At 33.7% G+C, this 23,478-nt stretch overlaps 2 long non-coding RNA genes across 18 annotated transcripts; one reads left to right on the forward strand and one right to left on the reverse strand.

Moving 5' to 3' along the window:
• Window positions 1–4,069: 4,069 nt before the first annotated feature.
• LOC146923825 (uncharacterized) lies at window positions 4,070–4,835 on the reverse strand. The gene is made up of 2 exons (XR_015009896.1): window positions 4,698–4,835; window positions 4,070–4,289 (listed from the first exon to the last, which is right to left on the reverse strand). It is a non-coding gene; the product is annotated as an uncharacterized LOC146923825 (long non-coding RNA).
• Window positions 4,836–7,655: 2,820 nt separating this feature from the next.
• Window positions 7,656–16,070, forward strand: LOC146923826 (uncharacterized). Of its 17 annotated transcripts, none has more exons than XR_015009893.1 (15): window positions 7,656–8,003; window positions 8,495–8,520; window positions 8,800–8,852; window positions 10,183–10,258; window positions 10,996–11,107; window positions 11,190–11,279; window positions 11,657–11,757; window positions 12,343–12,465; window positions 12,665–12,755; window positions 13,467–13,534; window positions 14,434–14,550; window positions 14,631–14,727; window positions 14,865–14,940; window positions 15,538–15,666; window positions 15,820–16,070. It is a non-coding gene; the product is annotated as an uncharacterized LOC146923826 (long non-coding RNA). The 17 variants fall into 17 exon arrangements; XR_015009886.1 differs by lacking the exon at window positions 10,996–11,107 and adding an exon at window positions 13,138–13,301 and having other exon boundaries at window positions 12,322–12,465; window positions 14,870–14,940; XR_015009884.1 differs by lacking the exon at window positions 10,996–11,107 and adding an exon at window positions 13,138–13,301.
• Window positions 16,071–23,478: the final 7,408 nt, after the last annotated feature.

Here is a 23,478-nt window from a genome sequence, read left to right on the forward strand (position 1 = left end):
TATGTGTTAACTAGCAATTTTGACAACCTTGCTCCCAACCTTTTTTCTTCTCATAAAACTAAGAATTGAATCTTTGACCACATGTTTAAAGGACTAAATTTCAATAATTTGGGTCGTTGGATTCTAGTCACCTTCCTTTTCTAAAGAAGCAATACATTCTTACAAACACAGTTCACTATCTTAAGCTGAAAATCCCTTAAAGTATGTTTCTTAAGTCAAAATGGTACTACATATGAAGCTGACGTAGACTCAAAGCCAAAAACACTGACATGTTAACATAGAATTAGCAAATGTAACCATGTATATGGATGTGATAATTGGTACTAATCTGCAGTAACTTAGTAGTAACATTATGATAATCAACGTAGTTCAAGGGAAATAGAGAAGGACTAAAAAATAAAACAGAGAAATCAAACACAAGCAAAATGTGGGAGAGAGATGAACCTTTCTTGGTCAGCAGTATTACTTACTTTACCATTAATAGTGACAGTCTTAGTTTGAACTTCAACTCCAATGGTTGACTTTGAGTCAAAACAAAGAGAAATGATATTTTGACAATCACTTTTGAATAACTTTTGGACAACTTTCTCTCTCATACTCACATGATGTTGTTATTCTCTCTCTTCCTTTTTCTCTCTCCATTGTTTTTGACCAATAAAAAGTGAGAAAAACACGGTTGTCAACAAAGTTGTCATCAAATAGATGTCAAAATATCATTACTCCAAAACAAAACTCATTCTTTGAAAATCTTATGATAGAGTATTTGAGTCTTTCCTACTGCTGAGTCATCAATTACAACCACCTTAGACATAGAATCTTTTGAAATTTAGTGCTTTAAATATGTGGTCAAAGTCAAAGTATAAATGAATGTTTGCGTGGGGGTGAGGGTGATGAATAAACCTCTTCTTTCTCTTTCGCACCACCCTTTGTTCGAAACCTGAAAACCCTAATTTTAATTTCTCATCTTCTTCCCTTTGAATTCATCACCCTCAATTTATATTCTTTGTGTGTCCATTGTCTACTGATGAATGAACCTCTTCTTTATCTTTCACACCAACCGAAAACCCTAATTTTAATTTCTCACACCAAAACTCATATTTTTCTTCCTTTTCCGCTCCATCACCCTCAATTCGCATCCCACGCGCCAAAAAAATCCAAGCACAACACGCCCTAATGAATTGATCTCCAAAAACTCGAGCTCTCACAAGGTATCACCCTTTTTAAAGAGTTTAGGAATTAATCAAACGAAATTGATTCAAATTCTTCCTAAAGCTTTCATTTCTATGTGTGATGATTATAGTGTTTTAGTTCATAATTTTCATATATTGTGTAATCATGGAGTTTTGCCAATGAAATTTCAATCTTTTTCTTTTGGTTGGTGATGTTCATTCCCAGTTTCTTGTTGTTCTTGATTGCTTGAAAAGATTTTAGGATTGATAGTGAATTGAATTGTATGTCTAGCTCAAGAGAGATTATTTATAGTTGGAAAAGAATGATTGATTTGTTTAAGGCAAATCAAAAATTGTTGTTCGAAGGTTATAAAACTGTTTGTAAGGAATTAGGAGTTCGAAAAGCTGATTTATGCAGAATCACCAAGGACAGTCCATTTGAGCTTATTAGTTTGGCATCAAAACAGGAACAGAAGAGGACTGGAGGGCAATGCTATTGTGACCCACATAATAATTTGGAGAAAACAACTTTCATGCTAAAACTAGGGTATGTGGAGAACTCTGAGGAGATGGAAGAACTAGTGAAATTGTTTAAAGGGAGAGGTGATCAGTTACAGGAGAGATTGGATTGCCTGGTAGAAGCTGGTTTGGACTTTGGACTTTGGATTGTAATGTAACACTGTGATTAGAATGATAAATCAAGTTCCTATGATTCTAAACCTGAAGAGAACTGTAATTCGAAAGAAGATTGATTTCATAAAAGACACATCAGGTTATACGATAAAATGTCTTGTGGGATACCCAACATACTTTTGCCATGATTTGGACAAAATTAGTGCAAGATTTTCAATCTATTAATGGTTTAAAAAAATGAATGCAATAAATCCTGCGTTAATCTTGAGTACCATAGTTTCATATAATGAAAAACAGTTTGTAAAATACTTTGTGAATATGCATCCTAAAGGTCCAACAGTCTGGCAAAGTATAACACGTTTATCAAACAAAGATAAGAATTAACAGCTCCTTATATGATATCAAATTTTGTTGAGATGTATATATATGCCATGCTAAATAAGTTGTCTTTGGTGCATGCTTAATTTCTGTTGATATTGTCTCTCTATTATTACCCTTGTTGCATGATTGAAGTATTTGAAGCCATTGAATACATAAACTCATGTTATTTACTATTTTTTGTTTACTTTTCTTACTTTGGAAAAGTTGTTACCATTAAACAAATACAAATGCGGAGGGAAACGTTTTGCCTTAGAAGATGTCTGATAAATCTAGTTAGGAAAGCTGTTATTGAGTTGGTTTCATTTTGGTTTCAGTTAGCATCTACATGAAGGGTTATTTTGTCATCTATTCGAAGGAAATGAATCAGACACTTCTCATCACTTAGTTTTTGACTCAAAAGAAATAGTCTTGTAATACTAATCAACAATATAAAGCAAGTTTCTTAAAAAATAAAATTGGAAATGAGAGAGGAGAACATAACTTATTCTTATGTTTGGATCTTCAGATATTTATAGTTAGCTTATTAATTTGACTTTTCTATTACCTTCAAATAGATTTCTATACATTACTATTTGATATAGTTTCTTCTGACAAACGTTTGGTTTGGTCTAAAATGTGATGCAGTAAATCAATCTATTTATGTCTTAATTTACTTGATTTTTTTAGTATACTGTTTCAATGGTGTGCTTTGGTGCAGTCCCTTGCAGAGGCACATATAGAGGCCACTTGTTCGCCCCACCCCACTGAGGTGTCTTGCCTTTGAGGAGGGGATGTTCCATCTGTAAGACTCAAACCCCTCTCACTAGCAACTGAACACTCATGTCTCACCATGTGAGTTGTTTTATGTGGACAATTGCGTTTGAATTTTGGTAAGTTACAGTAAGCACAACTTTCTTCGTGGCTCTGCAATGCACTTTAGGCGAAGGGGATTTGAAAGTAGGAAGTCACTATCAAGACTTTTGTCCAAACTAAGCTCACGAAAGGGTTCTATCCATGCCATTTTTTTTGGTAGTTTTTTCTTCTCCCTCTCTCAGTTTGGTTCTTCTACAGCCATTTTATACATCTAGTCATTCTTGCATCCTACCTTGCTTTCTCCTTTTTTTATTGTATTGTTTTCTTCTTGCCCCTTTTTGAGTTTTTCTTCTTTCAAACTCAGATGAATACCTAGAAATGCTGTCTCATTAAAACGCTTCCAATAATCAACATTAATAGTCAATCCATTGTTATCCTTCATCTATTGATTGGCTGTTTGAATTGTAGTTTGTAAATCTGAGCTAGGATCAATTTAATATTGCATAGTTTAAATCAAAGAGTGAGTTACTTTGAGTTGATTTTCAATTACATGTTTTTCTCCTAGGAGTTTTATAGTATGATAGGTATTTGATTTAACACAAATAACTTTAGGGAGAAACAATAAATTTTCTCTTTCGGGTTAGACATCAACATTTAGATTATACTATTTCTGTAGAAAATTTATAGCAAGATTTTCACCCTCCAAAATATGATTTTAGATTTATATTATAAACTTGAAACAACATTTTGTCCATATAATAGAAGTGTTATACCACTGTATCCTACCGGATTTTGAACAAAACACTGTTTTCTGCTATCTGCGATTGACAATACTTTTTAGTACTCTAAATTCCATTGGTTGCGGTCAACATGATTTCTGCTATCTTTTTAATTTATTATTAGTTTTAATTATTAACCTATTTATTCTACCTTTCTGTTTATAATATTCTGACAGGATGTTTTTTGTCAGTCTCTAATGAGCAGGTTCAATCAGTGGCGTTGCCAGGAACCTGGACCAGGGGGTTCATTTTTGCGAACTTTAATTACTAATAATTATAATAATATATTTAATTACTAATAATTATAATAATATATTTAATTACTAATAATTATAATAATATATATTCAAAAAATTACATTGCATCAGTGTACCTTGTAGTCAAAATACTTCATATGCATACTCTACATCGGCCGCTTTCCAGGATCGGATGGCAACTCTTCCAAATTACATGGAACATGTTGTCTTTGTCGTTGAGAGCTAGATCCTTGCTCAATTGATGGTAATCTCCTCTTAAAAAGTTTCTCCATAAACTCCTACAACATTCAAAACAACAATTTACACAACTGATAGCAATAACTTTGTTTCTATTCTGATACATTTGTTCCATGAAACAACATTCAAAACAACAATCTATACAACTGATAGAATTGTTTTTATTCTGATACGTTCTGTTCCATGAAAAATGCATATACACAAGCTGCTTGTTCAAAAATGCCTGTTCAAAACAACAATCTATACAACTGATAGAAGACTAGCAGTATACACAAATTATACAGTACACAATATTCACAATTTTAAGCAACTAAACAAATCAAACAAACAATCAATCAGCAAGCAAGCAGTAACAACAAGTCCCAATTTTAGAATATAACAAAAAAACCCCCAAATTAGAAACCCTAAAATTTCAAAATTCCCAAATCACCAATTTTCAGAATCATTACCTGTTGTGTTGCTGTGTATATGTTATTGGAGGTCGGAGAAAGCCAGAAAGGTAGTGACGTGGTGGAAGAAGCCACAGTCTGTTGGTGGTGCGCGCGCGGTGGGCGGTTGCCGTCTTCGTAGTTGAGAAGCTACACGAAAATAGTGCGAGAGAGAGAGAGAGAGAGACAAAGAGGAAAGGAGATGCGCTGCGCGGTGGTTTGTTAGTGGTGGTGCGCGGTGGTTTTCCGGCGGCGGGATTGAGAACGCAAGGAATGAAGAAAGGAGATGAGAGTATGTAGTGTAGAGAGAAGGTTAGAGAGAGGAATTTTTAAGAAAATGAGTCTGAGGTTTGAGTGTTAGACTGTCTTGGGTCATCCCTTGGGTCAAGGTGCAAAAAATTATTTCCAGGGGGTTCAAAGTACAAATAATATTGGGGTACTGGTGTAATTTGATTAAGTTCAGGGGGTTCAGTTGAACCCCCTCACTACTATGTAGCTCCGCCCCTGGGTTCAATGTTCTAAGATTCCCAACAATCTTGGTATTTGGTGTTGATAAGATACTCCAATTCCTTGTGAGGGTGCAGGAACTGCCTCAGCTATCGAATCATTTGCATCAGAGCAGCTGGAAACAAATGTTGCTCCTCCCAAAGTGACAGAGCTACATGGTCCAGTAAGTGTTTGCTCTCTTGCAAACTTTTGTTGATTGTATACTATTTGAAAAAGAAAATTAAGATATAAACATAAGTGTTGTCTATAGGATGTTATGGAAGAGAAATCCGGCTCTGCCACCATATGTTTTGTTGCCTTCCTTCCAAGACATTTTGGCGGGAAGCACTTCAGTGCCTTTGTGGAGGGAAAGGCATGTGCCTTTGAACAAATCAGATTATGCCACGTGGATTTGCCTTTATTTTTTAAAAAAATAAATGGAAAAAGCTGATTAAATGAGAACAAGGGAAAACACAACACACTAACACAGCACTTCACTTCATTCCTTTCTTCTGCAACTTAACTTCAACCATCAGCCACCATCAAGTGTCACCCGTCGTCCTCCACCTCTTCCCGCCGCCGAGATGTCTACCTTCCATGTGTTGTCGTCGTAGAAGCTTACAATCTCAACCATTCAGTAAAATTGTAAAATGCATATTCATTTAAGCTAATAAAATTGAGTTATAAATCAACATCAGATGCATACTGCTTGATTAGCCAGAAGCATTTCTCTCATTCCAGCCAACATGTCAACAGACAGATCAACAAAAAATTTCTCCTGTTCTTTTATTTGCGTAAACATTTCCAAATACTTGGAGCATAACTATGACTGAAAATTACACGACCGCCGGAATCAACCGCCGAAATCAACCGCCGAAAAAAGATTACACGGCAACCGACTTGCATCCAGTGACCGCCTTCGTTTCCGATGACTGTCACTGACGACGGTGATGTTACAGATCTGGTTGACGGTGAAGGTATGGAATCGGAAGCAGAATCTCTATTTAGCAATTGTGTTTCAGTAGTTGAATCCCAACCAGTGTTCACTCATTTGTCGGCGGTGGCTTCCCTTTGAAGAGAACAGAGTCGGCAACTCGTTTTCCCTTGTTCTCGTTTAATCATCTTTTTCCATTTATTTTTTTAAAAAAATAAAGGAAAATCCACGTGGTATAATTTGATTTGTTCAAAGGCACATGTCTTTCCCTCCACAAAGGCACTGAAGTGCTCCCTCATTTTGGGAAGGAAGACAATATTATTTCATTTTCAATGTTCAAGGTACATTTGTACTCAATCTTATTTCATTTTCAATGTTCAAGGTACATTTGTACTCAATCTTGTTTCATTTTCAATAATCAATATGACTTTAAAGTAATATGAACATAATCATGCATAATCACCATTGTACAAGGGACTTAAACCTTGATGATTTGATCCCGGAAAAAAGGGAGTTTTGTTTCAGTAACTTTCACAACAAAGCAGAGTTGTTTTCTACTTTTTGATTTGTCAATCAAACTATCTAATTATTACATGGAAATAATAAAAATTAGAACACTTGTAACTTTTACAAGCCTCAAAATAAGTTGTTGGATGAAATAACGATTAGGTTCATGCTAACAAGTGCATTAGTTAAGAAACGAAAAAGTTCAAACTTTATATTGAAAATGATAAATTGTAAACTTGAAATTACACCACTTTTCAACTCAAAATTTCTATATTGATGAAAAAAAAGTTTAAAATTTTTATATTTGTTTCAATGTCCAAAGAGCGCTCTTAAACATTTTCCTAAAACCCAATCAAGGATCCCCTCTCGCCCATCTCTAGAATCAATATAGATTTTGAGTTTATTGACTTTTGCCTTTACTTAGTTTGCCAATTATATTCATCACGTTGAAATAACTAAATCTTGTTTCTAATATAAACTCCTTTGGAATTTTTGTTTGGAGAAAAAACTGTTGTGATGCATTTAAATTTAACAACAGATTACAGGAAACACACGAGGGAAAGGTTTTTGGGAAAGTGTGGAAGTTTATCAAGCAAGATGTGTTATATGTGGCAAAGCTTGTGGAGTTGGATGGTAAAGACCATGAAAGGAAATCCAAGAATGCAGAATCAGCACCCAAGCAATGAATGTCAGAGGGTTCGGCGAAAGAGCAAATTTATAAAGGTAGAAAGTGCTCATCGCTTTAGGGTGTGTTTGGATTGAGGGTTTAGGAGGGGAAAGGAGGGGAGGGCTCACTTTTAATTTTTAAATTACAAACAATGTAAAATGTTTTTTTAAAACAAATTAAGTGTTTTTGAAGTATTATATGATCATTTATCATGTTATTAATTCATTTTTCTAAAAATTATTTTATAATGTCCGTGATCTACTAAACTAAATATGAAAATACATGTCCGTTCCAATTACCATTTTGCCCTTATTGGGGGCATTTTGGTAAATTAATTAATTGGACTCCCCTGCCTATATATCTATGTGAAAAGAAAAAAAAAAGGGAGAGAGAAACGGGGAACGGGAGAAGAAAGGGGGAACGGGAAAGGGAGGAGAACCATTCTCCTCCGTCGTGAAAATCGGCGGCGCCGGTGAGGAAGAAGGGAGGATGGAAAAGAAAAGAAGAGGAAACGAGAGAAGGGGGAAAGAAGACAGAAGAAAGAAGATAGAAGACAGAAAACAGAGAAGGGGGAACGGGAGAAGGGGGAAAGAAAACAGAAGAAAGAAGAGAGAAGACAGAAGAAAGAAGAAAGAAGGACCAGTGAGAAGAGAAGGAAGAACAATGAAGAGAGAAGAGGATTGGTTTGTTTGAGAAGAAGAGAAAGAAAAAGGATTGGGATTTTTAATTCAAGGTGATTTCTTTATTTTTACAGAATTTTTTTTGGTTAGGGTTTAATTTCTTTGTTTTCTTTTTATCAATCTGATATCATGCATGTTTAAAGTTTTGTTTTTCCATAATTTTTTTTGGTTTCAATGGTGATTAGAGTTGGATTTCTCAAGAAAGTTGTTTTATTGATTTTAAGGGTTTGATTTTTTGGTTTTGTTTTGTTGAAGTTGTTCGCTTTGTTGTTTGTTGATTTTGGTTGATTTTGTTTCTTCCTTTTCCTCCCCAACCGAACCCTAAACCCCAATTTTATATTTTGTGTCAATTTGTTCCTTTTAATTTATTTGTTGCATGTCTGTAACATTGAAGCTTCTGGGTTTGTTGTTTGGTGTCCTTTTTTGGAATTGGTTTTGAATTTGTGTTATTCTTTTATTCACACTTATTCTTGATGTTGATTGCTTTTCTGGGTTATCATCAAATACGAATTTGAATGTTGTTTCGGTTCTGTTTTTGATGCAGGGATTGTGGAAAACAAGTGTATTTGGGTAAGTATTAATATTTTGATATAAGATCATTTACATATGTGGTAGTTAAAAGTGGCTAAAAAAATTGTTTTATTATTAAAATTGGTATAGAAGCAGATATGATGTTTTTGTTATTGAATTGGTTTTTTATTTGGTTTTGTTTGAAGATTTGTTTTTAAGTGTGTTACATTTTTGAGTTTTTGGAATCTGGGTTGTTAAAAATTAAAAATGGAGTGTTGGAATAGTGTTGGTGGAGTTGTTGAAAATCAAGTAACATTCTCAATGTGATCCAAATTGCAGGTTTTTATGGTGTTGAAATTCATGGAGCTCATGGTTACACAATCTTTGTTTTGGTGAGAATAACTACTACTCAAAATTGTTTATATTAGAAACACATTTTCAAAAGAACTAAGTGGGGTTCTGAATTCTGTTTTATAGAATTTCTAATATGAGAATTTTTATGTTATTTAACACTGAGAATATATTTTTGTAACCTCTATTAATTATATGTATCAAATTTGTTACTCTGGATTGTATCTTTCAGTTGTGATGAAGGAGAGAAAAAGCTTTAACAATCTTAGTTATTCAATTGGAGGAATTCCCTGCTATTTCTCTGTTTGCTTATTTTAGATTCTGCATTTAACTTATGATATTAGAGCTTATGTATGATAGCAGAAACCTTGGGAAGATAGTAACTGAGGCATATGCATTTAGCTTATGACATTAGAGCTTATCAATGAAATAGTGCAGGAAGATATTTCATAAGATATTGGCATTAATTCAACTAGAATGGTTTTCACTAAATATTCATGTTTCTTCCTGTTGATGAATCATCCTTGGTCTTATTGAAATTTGTTGGACTTTGTGATCCTTTGTGAGTTATGGAACAAAAGCTATAAAACTTTTTTCTTTTTATTTTATAGCTTTTGTCTTCTACAAGTTTCAAAATTGCCTTTTAGTTTTCTTTCCAAAGTTGAGAATACATTCTGGTGTGATATCTTTGATTTCGTATTGAAAGTTAGTTTTTTCTGGTTTGAGTTTTAAGTGTCTTTGTAGAACTCACTCTTTTTTCTACTCAATATTTATATTTTTTGTTTTAGCTTCAATTTCTGTGTGTTGTATGGTTTGTTGTATGCAGAAAGCTGATGTTTTAATTTTTAAGGGTTTAATTTTCTGGTTTTGTTTTGTTTCTTTGCAGTTTTGGGTTTATTTTCTCATGTTTTGTCAGGTTGATTGGTTGAACAAGTTTTTATTTGATATGTGGTTCTGGTAGTCACTGCTAATTTTGTATGTAGTTATAGTACAATTGTTCAATCGAGTTTAAAGATTAGTAATTGAAAAGAAATTAAAGCCATGTGTATTAATAGTTTTTTGGATTAAAAAGAAGATTGAAATGTTTGCACTTCTGATATGGGTTTAAGGTGCAGGTGTTGCATGTGGCTTGATTTAACCCAAGAAGTGACATTATTGCAATGTTTTTAGCCACTTTTGTTTGGTGAAAAACTTATATGAATTTTGAACGCTTAGTGGGGTATATTCGAATGGGATTATAAAGCATTTTACAAGAGTTTTTTAAGCATGTATTTGAAATTGGGTTTGCAAACCATTTTTCGTATCCTGAGATATTTTCATCCTGAGATCACAAACGTTCAGATAATGTCCCTGATCTTTCTATTTTTGTAGGAGATACAATTATCATCTGATGCAATAGTGATGGTGAAGGTCTGAACTCTGAAGGAGAAACTTTGAATAGAAATTGGTGAGATTTTCTTCAAAATCCTGCATAAAACTCCCATTCACTTTCTTTGTGCACTGTTAGCTTCTTTTAAACTTTATCCTTATTGATACATATTTTCTTTTCCTAAATCTTTTATTTTGTATTCAATGTAATTCGGCAATGGCAAGCATGTTACCTTTGTGGGATGAGAATAGTTTATTTTGGTCCAGGTTCTCTTTAGATACACAGATGTAGTGAAATTGGCAATTTAGAATTTAATGAATCAGATCTGAATATACTTTGTCATTGCTTTGCCCTTGATTTTACTAAGAAACCATGTCATGTGTGTGTGGATTTAACAGATTATTTTGAAAGGGAAAAAAAAATCTTTCACATGTTTTTTCTATTTGGTCTATTTTTGTTGCAGAGGTGCCTCGTGTCATGCCTATTTGTCCACACCAGATTTGTTTTTCTGAATAACCATTATCTTTCATTGTTGTTGTTGCGCGATTGTTTTCCTTTTGTGTTCGAAGCATTCTTTTGGACTTCTCAATCCTATTTTCTCTCTGTTTTTCCAATTTTTACTGTTTCAAACTTTCACTAATTTTAGAGTTACATTACAAGGGCTATCATAAAGAATAGTTTTTTTTTTATAAGATATCATAAAGCACATGAAGTTGAATCAAGCTCCAACATTTGTTTTTCTTTTTTCATTCACTTTTGACTTCCACATTTGATTTCATTTCTAACTGATATCACTTATTTTAACCTTATTCCAGCTATGTTGTAAACTAGGAGTTGTAATCTCAACATATTTTGTTTGTTTAAATAGCATATTTGATTCATCAAATATATGCCTTTTGTCATATACATGGATTTGACAAGACATAGGTAAATGAACTTACAATCATAAATATATTGCTTAATTACTCAGTTCATTGATTGGTGTTGATATTTCCCTTTAACGTATCAGCCAAGGTTAAGGTAGAACTTGCCAAGTCTAGATTAATCCAAGCTGCTGTGCTACTATACCCATCATTTATCACCTCGGATGACATCAAGGGTAAGGAATTTTACATCTGTATGTGTTTATTTACTTTACTTGACAATTCATGAATCAAGTTTTTCTTTTTTCTTCTATGCCTTCTTAAAATCATACATGTTTTGCAAAAAGTTGTGGCGTAAATAGTCCAGCAGTGTATATCATTGCCTTTTTCGTGACCCTGACGTAGGCTAGACAACCCGTGTAGTCGGCTTGGTCTATTCTGACTCTAAATTAGAAGGAAAAACCATTTATTAACTTGGGAAGCACACTTTTTTTTGTGTGTTTTGAGGACTAATTCATTGTATATCAATTCTAAAAGACCATAATGCTAGGGATATCACAGTGCTAAGCTATATGCACATAACTTAATAGTTAACATTTGGTGTTAATTTCAGGGGTTAGTATTCCAGTTGCAGTACTTGGAGCTGAGATCGACAAATATTGTCCTCCAGAACTCCTCAAACAGTTTGATGAACTCCTAACTACTGAACTTGGGGTAGTGTGATTAGTAATTTGTAAAATATATTTATATTTATAACAATGGATATGAGTGTGTTTTTTGAGTGTTTCTTTCGATGTATGCAACAAATGTCGAATCACGTAAATCTTTATGTGTCCCCGACAAAATCCTACAACATTAACATCGTTCTTTCAAAATTAGTTTAGAGCAACTTTAATGTGCCCTAAAACTTTGCATAACCTTTCACATTCTCTTTCTGCAATGAGGTAGAGATGATGAACTAATCTGTTCTTTCAGGATGGTTGTTATGTAAGGCTAGGATTCATTTCTTCCCTGTAGCATTTACAATCCACGTACATTCACTTCTGTTTGTTAATTCAGGAAAAAAGCTTGCTTGCATTTTAAGTCAATTAGGCATGTTAGTTATGAAACATAGACATGTAGATTTTACGTAAATCCATGTATATGCTTTTGGTGAAACTTTGCAATTTTTGTCTAATTTGCACCGGGTTGCCCTTTTGCCCTTAAATGCTCTCTTTTCTTCATTGATGATTTGTTTTTGCTGATGATTATGTTTTGTTCTTGGAACTGTGAAAGAAGTGTATATAACCAATATTACAGCTTCGGCGAATACTACATTTGTTCTGCAAGCTTCGGAGTCTTCTTCTCTTCCTCCTATACTTAATGCTCTTGAAGTTTTTACTATAAGTGATATATTCAATGCAGGAACAGATAGCAGAGATGGTAAGTGGCCAAATTCTTTTTGGAAGAACAACTTATAAATTAAGAACTTAACATGAAACAAAATAAAGTCAATCAGTTTTCATATTAGCTATGAACTGTTATCATAAACTAACATGCTTAAAGGCTATTTTTTTTTGGAAATAGGTTGAAAATAACTTAACTCATATTTTGCATCTATAAACAATGTTACTGATTACAGGTTGTGATGGCTGGTCTTGACAATGCTGGCAAAACAACTATACTCTATAAGCTTCAAATTGGAAAAGTTGTATCTACTATTCCTACCGTTGGTGTGTCTAATAATCTTCATAATTGACTTTCCAATTTTGTTGTTTAAAATCTTTCTTTGGATTGATCATGATTCATCTTGCATTGCATCCGTTTCATGTGTTGTTTCTGTGTTGGTAACTCAAACATGTTACGTCTGTGATGTGATATATCTTTCTCAGCTAAGAAGCCGAGACACACAGAAACATTCGCATTGTTAATTACTCATTAAAACAGAAAATTTAGTCAATATATGATGATTACAATTATAATACTTGTCAGCATACCAAATAAGCATAGTTACATATTGTTCCCCTACCTATATCAGTATATAGTCTTTCTTTGCATCTCCTCAATAAGCCTTTAACTATTATAACTTTGTACTGAATGAGTACTTTTTTGAAGGGATAGGAGTTATAGGTCTAAATCAAATCTTAAGATAGGAAGAAAAATGCATTACAAAATAAATTTAGCAAAGTGGTAAGAGTTGGGCTTTGGCCAATACTCTAACCTCCACCAGTCAGAATTCTGTTGGAGACAGTTAGCAACAGCTGACAATTCAGTAAGAAGTTAGTTACATCTTTCTATACTATAAATGTATCATTGTACTTCATCACATTCAGATTGTATATACAAGAATAATTCAGATTAAACTCTGCTAGATTCTCTCTCACTTTCTCTCATTCTCCCTTTCTAACAACGTTATTGGACATATTTAATTTTGTTTATCTTAGGGATGCAAATGCTGAGGAAAAGATGAATCCATTTGCTGAACAAGAGGCATGGGAGGAACATCAAATTGGTAAATATCTCTTTATTATTACGCTCCTTATAGTATGCAAAGTAGTTTGATTTCTATGTGTAAAGTATTATTTTACAAAATTAAGTTTTTAATTATCCTTTCTAATTGTTAGCTTTCATGTGAGCAGTTGGTTAAATATAAGAATCATATATAAGTTGGTTCTAATTTTACAGCTCCCACAGATAAGTTGTGAAGTTGAAAGAAATTTAATCATTTCTTTGTGACAGTTTTTTAAATAAAATATGACAGTTTTTTGGTATGTACAACGCTGCTAGCTACCATGGTTATTTACTATTGTGTTGTATTTTTGGCTCAGTCAGATTCACTTATAGTTTTTATGTGTTTTGGTTAAAGATCTTTATGGGGTTAATGTGAGACCTGTTGCGCCATTTGGTAGTTCAAGTAGAAAGCCTCATGTGGATTCTTCTCTTTTACACCGTTGCTTACCAGATGAGCTGCTCTTTGAGCTATTGTATTTCACATGATGTATTTAACTACACTATTTGGTCATGACTTTTTGATATGGTGTGAGACCAGTTACAATGTGCGGGAGTAGTTGGTTTGTTTTTGGTTGTATGCTCATACTTCAGATAACTCATGTGCGATATTTGGCGTGGGTCTGTTTGGTCATTTTATGAAAAAACGTTAGAAGACATTAACAAAGCTCTTTGTACACTAGAAACTTAAAAGAAGGCATCTTTTTTACAATATTAAATTAAAAAATCATCTCTGTCTCTCACTTCCACAACTTATTGATGGTATTTGGTGCATTATCGTTGATTCTAAATGCTTGAGAACAGAAACTGTTCTTAAAATAAGAAACAGAGAGGTTTATGGTTAAAAAATCATTATCAAATACGAGCAATGTCTCAGAGAAATTCATTGAATACATTTTGCAGGTATTTGCTCAAGTGACTCCATATGATATGGGAAAAGCCTCTTGCGTGAGTTGAAAATGGCGGTATACAATTCGTAACCCTGTATTTTGGCACAATGCATGCTTGAAGGGCTGGCAGGTAATGTCATTGGAGGTTTTGAATATGGATCTTCTACTGCTTATAAGTCTAATTTCTGACTACGGAGCCTTTTTATGAAGCTCTCTGGAGCGGTTGAAAACTATAAGATACTTCAATCAAAATACGACGGCTCATGGCGGAAAATGTGGCTCTTACGACCAAGGTTGCGATTTGACGGTAAGCACAAATATCTCTTATATCATAGCCTTATTTCCTGCTCTTCATATTTATTAGTGACCTGTGATGATTTAGTTTTTTTATTGCTATGTTTTTTTTTTGCATACTGATTTCCCTAGATTGTGTGATTATGAAAGGTTAGACTTGAAATGAGAATGGCAAGGTCCTGATACATTGATTTGCTTCAATCCTTCTGTCAATCTTAAGGACATGGTATGTAATAATATTTCACATTCATTTGCACTCTGTTCAAGGGAACAGAAACAATGTAGCTACTAGAAATGGGGTATATTTCCTCTTACTAATTAATTTATCATTCTTGGAAGTAATTGAGGTATATAATAAATATTAGAATAATAGGACTCTCATAATATTAGGACATATGAATTTTGTTAGATTAGTAGTCTTATTTTTAAAAAATTATCCAAGACTGAAGCTCAAAAGAGTTAGAATGGTATAGGCACAGGCACATGCACAAGTAATAATCCCTTAGATAACCTTTGTGCAGAATAATGTTTTGTTCTTTTCACAGGTCAGATATAAGTTTCTTTTATAAACAAACATGTATTAGTATGTATTAGGCATATTATATTTCTTAGATTTTAATAATTGGGTTATGATTTGCCAGAAGTTGTGGATCAATAGCATACATTGTTCAATATTTTTCTGCGATCCCTGATTTTAAAATACTGTGCAAGTTTAACTTTATATCAAATAAGTCACAATATATAGAAATAACCAGTTCTTAGGTTACGACATCACTTTCCCCTTTATATAATATATTAACATCAATTGATTCTTTCTTTGCAGATCCCACAAAACTCAGCTGGCCCCATTGAGTATAGAGCACATCCTTTCTGGCTACAAAAATATTGTCCATCAAACACAATGCGGGTTCGCCACCAAGAAGACTCGATTTAAGAAATGCTATTGAAGCTGGTAAGTTTGTAGATGTTTACAAATCTATCCAAAACGATATGTGCTTCGATCATAGTACAATACTGATATTTTTCAGAACCAGGACTGTTGCTTTAAAGGGCAGTGGGACATTTTGAAAATCAACTAACATGCTCAATGTGAAGCAAATTGCAGGTTTTGATGGTGTTGAAATTCATGGAGCTCATGGCTACCTACTTGAACAATTCATGAAAGATAAAGTGAATGACAGAACAGATGAATATGTGTTTTAGCAACATAATTGTTTTTTTTTCAATTATCTTTCTTTTCGAGAAATTTCATCCCAAGATGTTGAGCATATATGAACACATTCACATTATACCAGCATATATCAACACATTCACATCCCTGAAACAATAAATCTTCTAAGGTCAATTAGTTTTAAACTGTAAATGGATCATTTCATTTGGTGAACTTCTAATATTTATCCCTAGGGAGATTGTTTAAGTTCTATAACAAGTTTGGCTAATCTAAAAAAAAATAAATAATGAAACAGTTATAAGTTGATAGCAATGAATTTAAAGAAATCAATTTGAACTTAAATAAAGCAACAGAAAACAAATCATGCAAAATGCATGTAATATCTAAATTTCGAATCAGTTTACTTTTAAGCGTATTAACAAATGTGTGTTTGCCAACAAAATTATCCGAAAAAAAGCAATCCATCCCGTGCGAAGCACGGGTTTGTAACTAGTTTATAAAAGAAAAGTAAGTCCTCCCCTCCCTTCCCCTCCTAAACCCTCCATTCAAACACACCCTTAGGTAACTTTCATGCATGTTTCTGTTTCTTCCAAGAAACAAATTGTAGATTCCAATCTTCTTTCCAAAATTGTTGTCCATATATAAGCCATGAATCATCAGCTGTGGTGCCCAACCTATGACACTTTTTAAATACTTAATTTTTTATTGAGTGAAATTCATATGTGTTTCACACTTTAAAAATTGATTCCCATTTAAGTAAGTTAGATTTATATTTCTTCAACAAAAAAAAAAAAAGTTGTTTGATTTACATGAGTTTCAAACCAATAAAAATGTGAACGTTAGGAAGAATAATAAAAGGAGTATACAAAGGTAATATATTGAATTGAAAGTGATGAAAGTAGTATTAATTAAAGTTATACTCTCTCCGATCCTATATGTTTTTTTGGTTCTATTTATAAGAAAACGTCACAACTTTTAAGGTATAATTATTGTTAAAAAAACTTTTTTACCCCTTAATTAATGTTTGTATTTTTAGGATATATTTGTAAAAATATTCAAAAAGTTAGATTAATTAATGGTTGCTTTGATTTTGATGTTTTTTTTTATAAAAAGGACTAAAGGGAGTAATTAAAAAAATGGTTATGCTAATTAGAGCAGCATATGTTAAGAATTTTGTAACTAACAAACAAATACTATTTATTAATCCATCTGCTTCAAAATGAGTGTCGCTTTAACCAATTGCACACAGATTAAGAAATGGAATAAAGTAGTCAAATGTCATAGCAATTTTACCAAATTATCTTAATCAACTATTGGTTTGTTTTTCATTAAAGAAAAAATAATACTTTGGAAGTAGTGTAACGTATTAATTGAATGGTACAATTGAAACTTCACCAAAAAAAAAAAAAGAATGGTACAATTGAAAAGAAAATGTTATTATTGCATTGGAAACTGAAAGTGACATTCATTTTGAAAATTTTTCTTGGCTAAAACGACACTCATTTTAAAACAGATGGAGTATGAAAAATTAAATTTCAACTTAAAAAACAAATGGACACAATTTCCAATATATAATTTTTATTTTAAATATCTTAACATGTGTCTAAGAACACAAGGTAACATTACATTTTCTTTGAAAAGAAAATTAATATTGAATCAAAAAATGAATTATGATTTTGATGTTGTCTAATTCTATGATTGAAATTTGTTAATTACTTATAGCTAAAACACTCAATTTCAACATAGTGATTGACATGAATGCTAGACATGTCCCCGACACGCCAACACGATTTATGTCAAAAACAGTGTTGGAGAACTGATCTCCGAGAAATTCTTAGGTGGTCCATGACCAAGAAATTTTCTTTGGTCACAACCAAAGAAAGAAGAGAGAGAAGAGAGAAGAGAGAGAAAATAGAAAATACTCCCTCCGGTCCTTATTATAAGAAAAAGTTGACTTGTTAGGTTCATAAAATAATTAATGTATCTTATTGTAAATCTAGACTAGATACATTACTTACACAATGAATCAAAAAAGTCAATTGTTTCTTATAATAAGGACCGGAGGAAGTATTTGTTTATTTGTGAAGAGAGAGAAGACAAAAACTCCATGTGCGACCAAACCAAATTTCTTGGTCCTGGTTCACACAAGAGTTTCTCCTGATCTCCACCCTCAGATAAGAGCAATGAAAATACACCATTGGATCAACATTAGAAACAACACCTTTCAATTTCTATTCATCACTTCTCTTTCTCAGTTCACTAAGATGGTATCAATCGCCTCATGATCCCTAGATCAACGTTTTTCCCCTTTTCTGGTTTGTTTGTTCGATTCAAGCTTTGAGATCTTCAACACAAACAATATCTCGACTTCAACCAGCAATGGAAATGGAAACTTGGGTTTTGGTTGATCTTCCAGATGGTGTGAATCCAATAGGCAATACAATCAGATGGGTCTGTTGAAAGATTCAAAGCTCGTATGGTGCCCGAGGGACACAATCAGATAGTAGGATTCCATTATTTCGATACATTTTCCCTGCTCGTGATTTATTATTTCCCAGATCATCTAGTAGTATATGATAGTTACAGCTTAGGCAATTATATTTTGTATGTAGCATGTGTTAGTTAGAGTTGTTCTCCTTCTATCTTTCATATAAATAGATGTATCACTGTACTTTACCTTAAGCTGAGAATACATGTTCAATTTCTATTCATCATTCTTCCATGGATTCTCTCTGATTCAGGAGCTTCCTCACTCGAAGAAGATTGGTGGGAGGAGTAGTCTCCAACAAGGCTTATATGTTCTGTCTCTCAATGATGTAATACTTTGTTGCTTCTTGCAATGATGCCACATTATGGCATGGCAGATTAGGCCACATTTCTGCTTTCTCAATTTTGAGCAATAAAATTCCTTTTAGTTTGTCCAATAATTCCTTTTAGTTTGTCAAATTACTCCTACGTGGTAAAGATCCAAATTATCACTGCATGAAGGCTTTTGGTTGCCTATGTTTTACAGCAACTCTGCCTTCCACAAAAACTAAGATGCTACTTTTGTTGGGTATCCTCGTGGCTATAAAGGTTATAGACTTTATGAATTATCCTCTAGGAAATTCTTTATTTTTAGAGATGTTGTTTTTCATGAATCATATTCCCGTTCCAAATTTTACCCAATGACCAGCCACTACCTGATTCCCTTGATGATCCTGTTATTCCTCCTCCTTTACCAGATATGGCTGACCCTTCTCCTGCCTTCCCTACTAATGGCGTGTCCACACCTGCACAGAAGTACCCACACCTGCAGTGTGCAGTGCCCATACCTGGTGTCTCGACAGTGCCTACACCTACTGAACCAGCGGTGTCCACATCTGTAGTTCCCATATCCGCTGTCCCATTAATGCCTCGACCCCTTAGACAATCAAATAGAACAACCAAAAAGCCTGCATACTATAAAGACTATGTTCACACTGTTTGTTCATATACCAAACTTAGCCCAACCTATCTTACTTTCATTAATCAAATTGATTCCACTTATGAGCCCAAATATTTTCACCAATTCCAAGAATGGCGCCAAGCTACAATGAAATTAAAGCTTTAGAAAGCAATCATACTTGGTCCCTTGTTCGTTTACCTCCTAACAAAAATTGTATTGGATGTCGATGGGTTTACAAGGTTAAACACAGTCCTGATGGTTAAACACAATGTTTAGTTGCCAAAGGTTATACTCAACAAGCAGGGATTGATTTTTCAGACACTTTCTCTCCCGTTGCAAAGCTCATAACTGTTCGAGTATTATTGACTAGTGCTTCTGCAAAGAAATGATATTTGTTACTGATTGATGTTAACAATGCTTTTCTTAATGGGAATCTTTTCGTGGAATTGTATATTGAACTTCCTTTAGGTTATAAAACTGATGATAAAGGACTGGTTTGTAAGTTGAATAAACCCTTGTATGGCCTTAGACAAGCTTCAATGGTTTTATAAATTCTCCTCCACTTCACTGCAACATGGCTTCTCACAGTCAAAGAATTATTATTCTTTGTTCACACTTGGTTCTGGATGTTCCTTGGAAGTGTTGTTAGTCTATGTAGATGATATTATTGTCTCCGTTCCAAACCTTCAAAAGGTTCATGAGGTTCAATCTCTTTTCCAACTCAAAGTGTTGGGTGACTGGAAGTACTTCCTTGCGTTAGAGATCGCAAAATCAAGCAAAGGTATTTCTCTATCTCAAAGGAAATACACATTATCTTTGTTAGATGATACTTTGTTCAACTGATTCTGGACCCATCTTAGACCCTTCTCTATATAGACGGTTAATTGGTAGCCTGGATATAAGTTTCACGGTCTACAAGTTGAGCCAATTTATGCAATCTCCTACAACAAATCACCTCACTGCTGTACATCATTTGTTAAGATATCTGTGCACTGCTCCTGGCCAAGGACTCCTGTTTCCTGCAAAAAGGTCTTTACATCTCACAGCTAATGCAAACGCGGACTGGGGGAGCTGTATTGACACCAGACGCTCCACCACTGGCATGTATACCTTCTTGGGCGATGCCTTGATTTCCTGGAAATCGAAAATACATCCCACTATGTCTATGTCATCTGCAGAGGCTGAATACAGGGCACTCTACAACAGCCAGTGAAGTACTATACGGCTTAAATGATTTCTGGTCCACTTTGAAGTTTCAATTGATTTCACCATGGTATTTTGTAAAAATCAATCAGCTGTTCATCTTGCCTCAAATCCAGCACACCATGAACGCCAAACATATTGATGCTGACTACCATTTTATTTGAGAGTTAGTTCAATCTCAATTCATTAAGTTGGTACATGTTCAAAGCCAGCACCAAGTTTCGGGGGATTATTCTTGTCTAACAGTTTCATAGGGGGCCATGGCTACCTACCATGCGCCATTTCAGCTGACAAAACCTCGTGACTATTTTTGTGGATAGGAAACAACTGGAGTTTAAAATGACATTATTTTATCTTTGTATAGTCTGACACTATTTATGTCAAATCACTGATAGAAATTTCATTTTGCTTTATATTTTTTAAGCACTTTTTACAGAAAGGGATGGGTTAAAATTAAAAACAAAAGAATTACTTTTTTACGCCATTTGAGTTGACTTTGTTATTAAGGTTGCTACTATCTCGGTTTTGATTGTCACTACTGCTCAGCTCAGCTCGTTGTAGCTTATTCCCACAAAACTTGGATTTACACTTCATCGACAAATGGGTTTGCGTCAGACTTGGCCAATTGGGTCAAAACTCTCTTTCCTTTACGAAGATTCTCGAGATGGGTTATGAGCCAAGATGGCATAACTTTTACTACACTCATCAAGGGTCTCTGTCTCAGAGGTGAGATTCATAAAACATTGCACTTTCACGCACTAGGATTTCATTTGGACCAAGTTTGTTACGGGACCTTGATCGACAGATTATGTGAAGTTGGAGAAACAAGAGCGAGGGTCTCATTACCTTTCACTTGGGAGTTATTACCTATTAAGCAAATACACGGGCACCGGACACGAAACGGACACAGATACGTCAACACAGGTAATAATTTGACACAGATACAAGGTCCCGTTGCTATTCGTTCGGGAGTTATTTATTTCTCTCTCTGTTTTTTTATTTTTTTTTATTTCATTGCTATACTTAAACTTATAATACTTCCATCAGTAAACTGTCACTTTGAATTTGTTTCTAGTTTCCACCAAAAATCTCTGCAATCACCTAGAGTAGTAATATAATTGCAAAAGATCTGACTGTAAAATTTACTCTGCTAGACTTAAAACTCCTATTTTAGAGCAGATTTATTGATCCTTAAAAAGGCACATGTTGAAATGTACGTCATTTTGATTTACATTTGTAAAACATGTTGAAAATGGGTTTCCCTTTAAGCTTTCCTACATTTCGTGATGCATGTTCTTCTTTGATTTGCTATGGCCATTGCGCAGCTCAAATATGTCATTTACTTTTAGCTGGTTGTAGTGGAGTTTCTACTCCTCGGTTAATTCCTTTGTAGTTTTGCAATTTTGGGCATCTGCCCTCTTTGTATCCAAAATTAATTTTTTGAAAGGATGGATTGATTTACTTCAGCCAGAAGAACATGGTGAGTTGGTGACCGGAACACTAGTTAGTACATAAGTGAATTAGAAACACTAACAGGAATAGATAAAAAATGTCAACTATGTGGTGTGGATATCTAGAAAACTTTCTATGCAGTTGATTTCATCTCAATATTAACTTCATTAGAAATATAACTTGTTAGATTTTATTTGTTTATTTTTTTTAGATTCATTTGTTTATACATTTCGTATTGACAAATTCATTTCAGATTTATTTCTCTTTCCTTCTACGGAACCTCGAATGATTGCCAATGCATGTGTGATAGTCCTGACTGTTTTTTACATCCTTTTCTGTCTCAATAAGAACGTACATCTTACAACCATGTGAATCTAATTAAGCAGATATGTCTTCTGAAACTGATGATGTATTGAATGCTATAACTCAACATTATAGGCATATATAATTCTCGGAATTTAGGGCATTGTAAAGCACTGGGAGATTGCATTGTAAAAATTAATGTGTACTGAATGTGTTCAAATACATATTTTTTCCGCCAGAACTTTTGATTGGTGATCAAGTGATTTTCACTGCAACTACTACTAGCAGCAATTGCCATTGACTGTCAGTCTCTAAAGTTGTATGTCATCATTGTCTCTAGCATGCAGTTGGCTGTGGTGTGTAGTAGCAAAGATCATCTTACTGACTTTTTTTCTTGTTGGTAGTCAGTTATGTTAAATGTAATTCAATTTCTGGTAGATTTTAATGTGTAGTTATTTGTACCATGGTAATAATTTTATAGTTATGTGGAACACGGAGAAGCGTTATAAGAAATTCTTGAGAACCTTATCACTAGTTTAAAGGTGAGTTCTTAGCTTAACATGTGATACCATTATCAGAATAAATTAGAGCCTTAAACTCTTTCCCAAATTACCCTGCCACTATTTCATGCTAAAATATCACCCACAGTGCTTCTCACATTCATGCATATCTTGGTGCAATTGTTGTCTACCTTTATGTTCAAGCCTTTAAGCAAGTACCTTCAACAAATCCTGAACCTGACAGATACAACTTAGTATGTTTTTATAAATTATTTTAGCTCTGAATTTTAGCCGAGTTATTTCGCATCTAATTTTGTTGTTTCTGTTTGTCTCAGAATCATGTTTTCTTCAATAAAATGGAATGGTTTTGTTCACTTCTAGCTGGTACAATTGATTTCAAATTCTTACAACTAGTCATATGCTTTGATTTACAATTCTTTGTTGTGTTGGTGTTTATTTAACCATTTGTCCATTTTGATATTTTTTTTTTCTACTGCGAAGTTGTGCCTGCTGTAGTTATTTTCTGATTTTGGGATTTTGTAAAATTCTATGTTGAAATTTTTTTCTCCCCACATTTTTATAGTCGAATCATTTTATGGGATTTTTTTTATAAGTGTTGAAGAGAAACAGAAGAGATAGCTTGCGGGTCATGTCCAACGTGATTTGGTACTAAAAAAAGAAAAACTTGTAATTCGAACAAATACCAAA

This window comes from Medicago sativa, chromosome 5 (assembly GCF_051527215.1).
Source record: "Medicago sativa cultivar Bolivia chromosome 5, Bolivia_mono, whole genome shotgun sequence".
NCBI classification, from domain to species: Eukaryota; Viridiplantae; Streptophyta; class Magnoliopsida; order Fabales; family Fabaceae; genus Medicago; species Medicago sativa.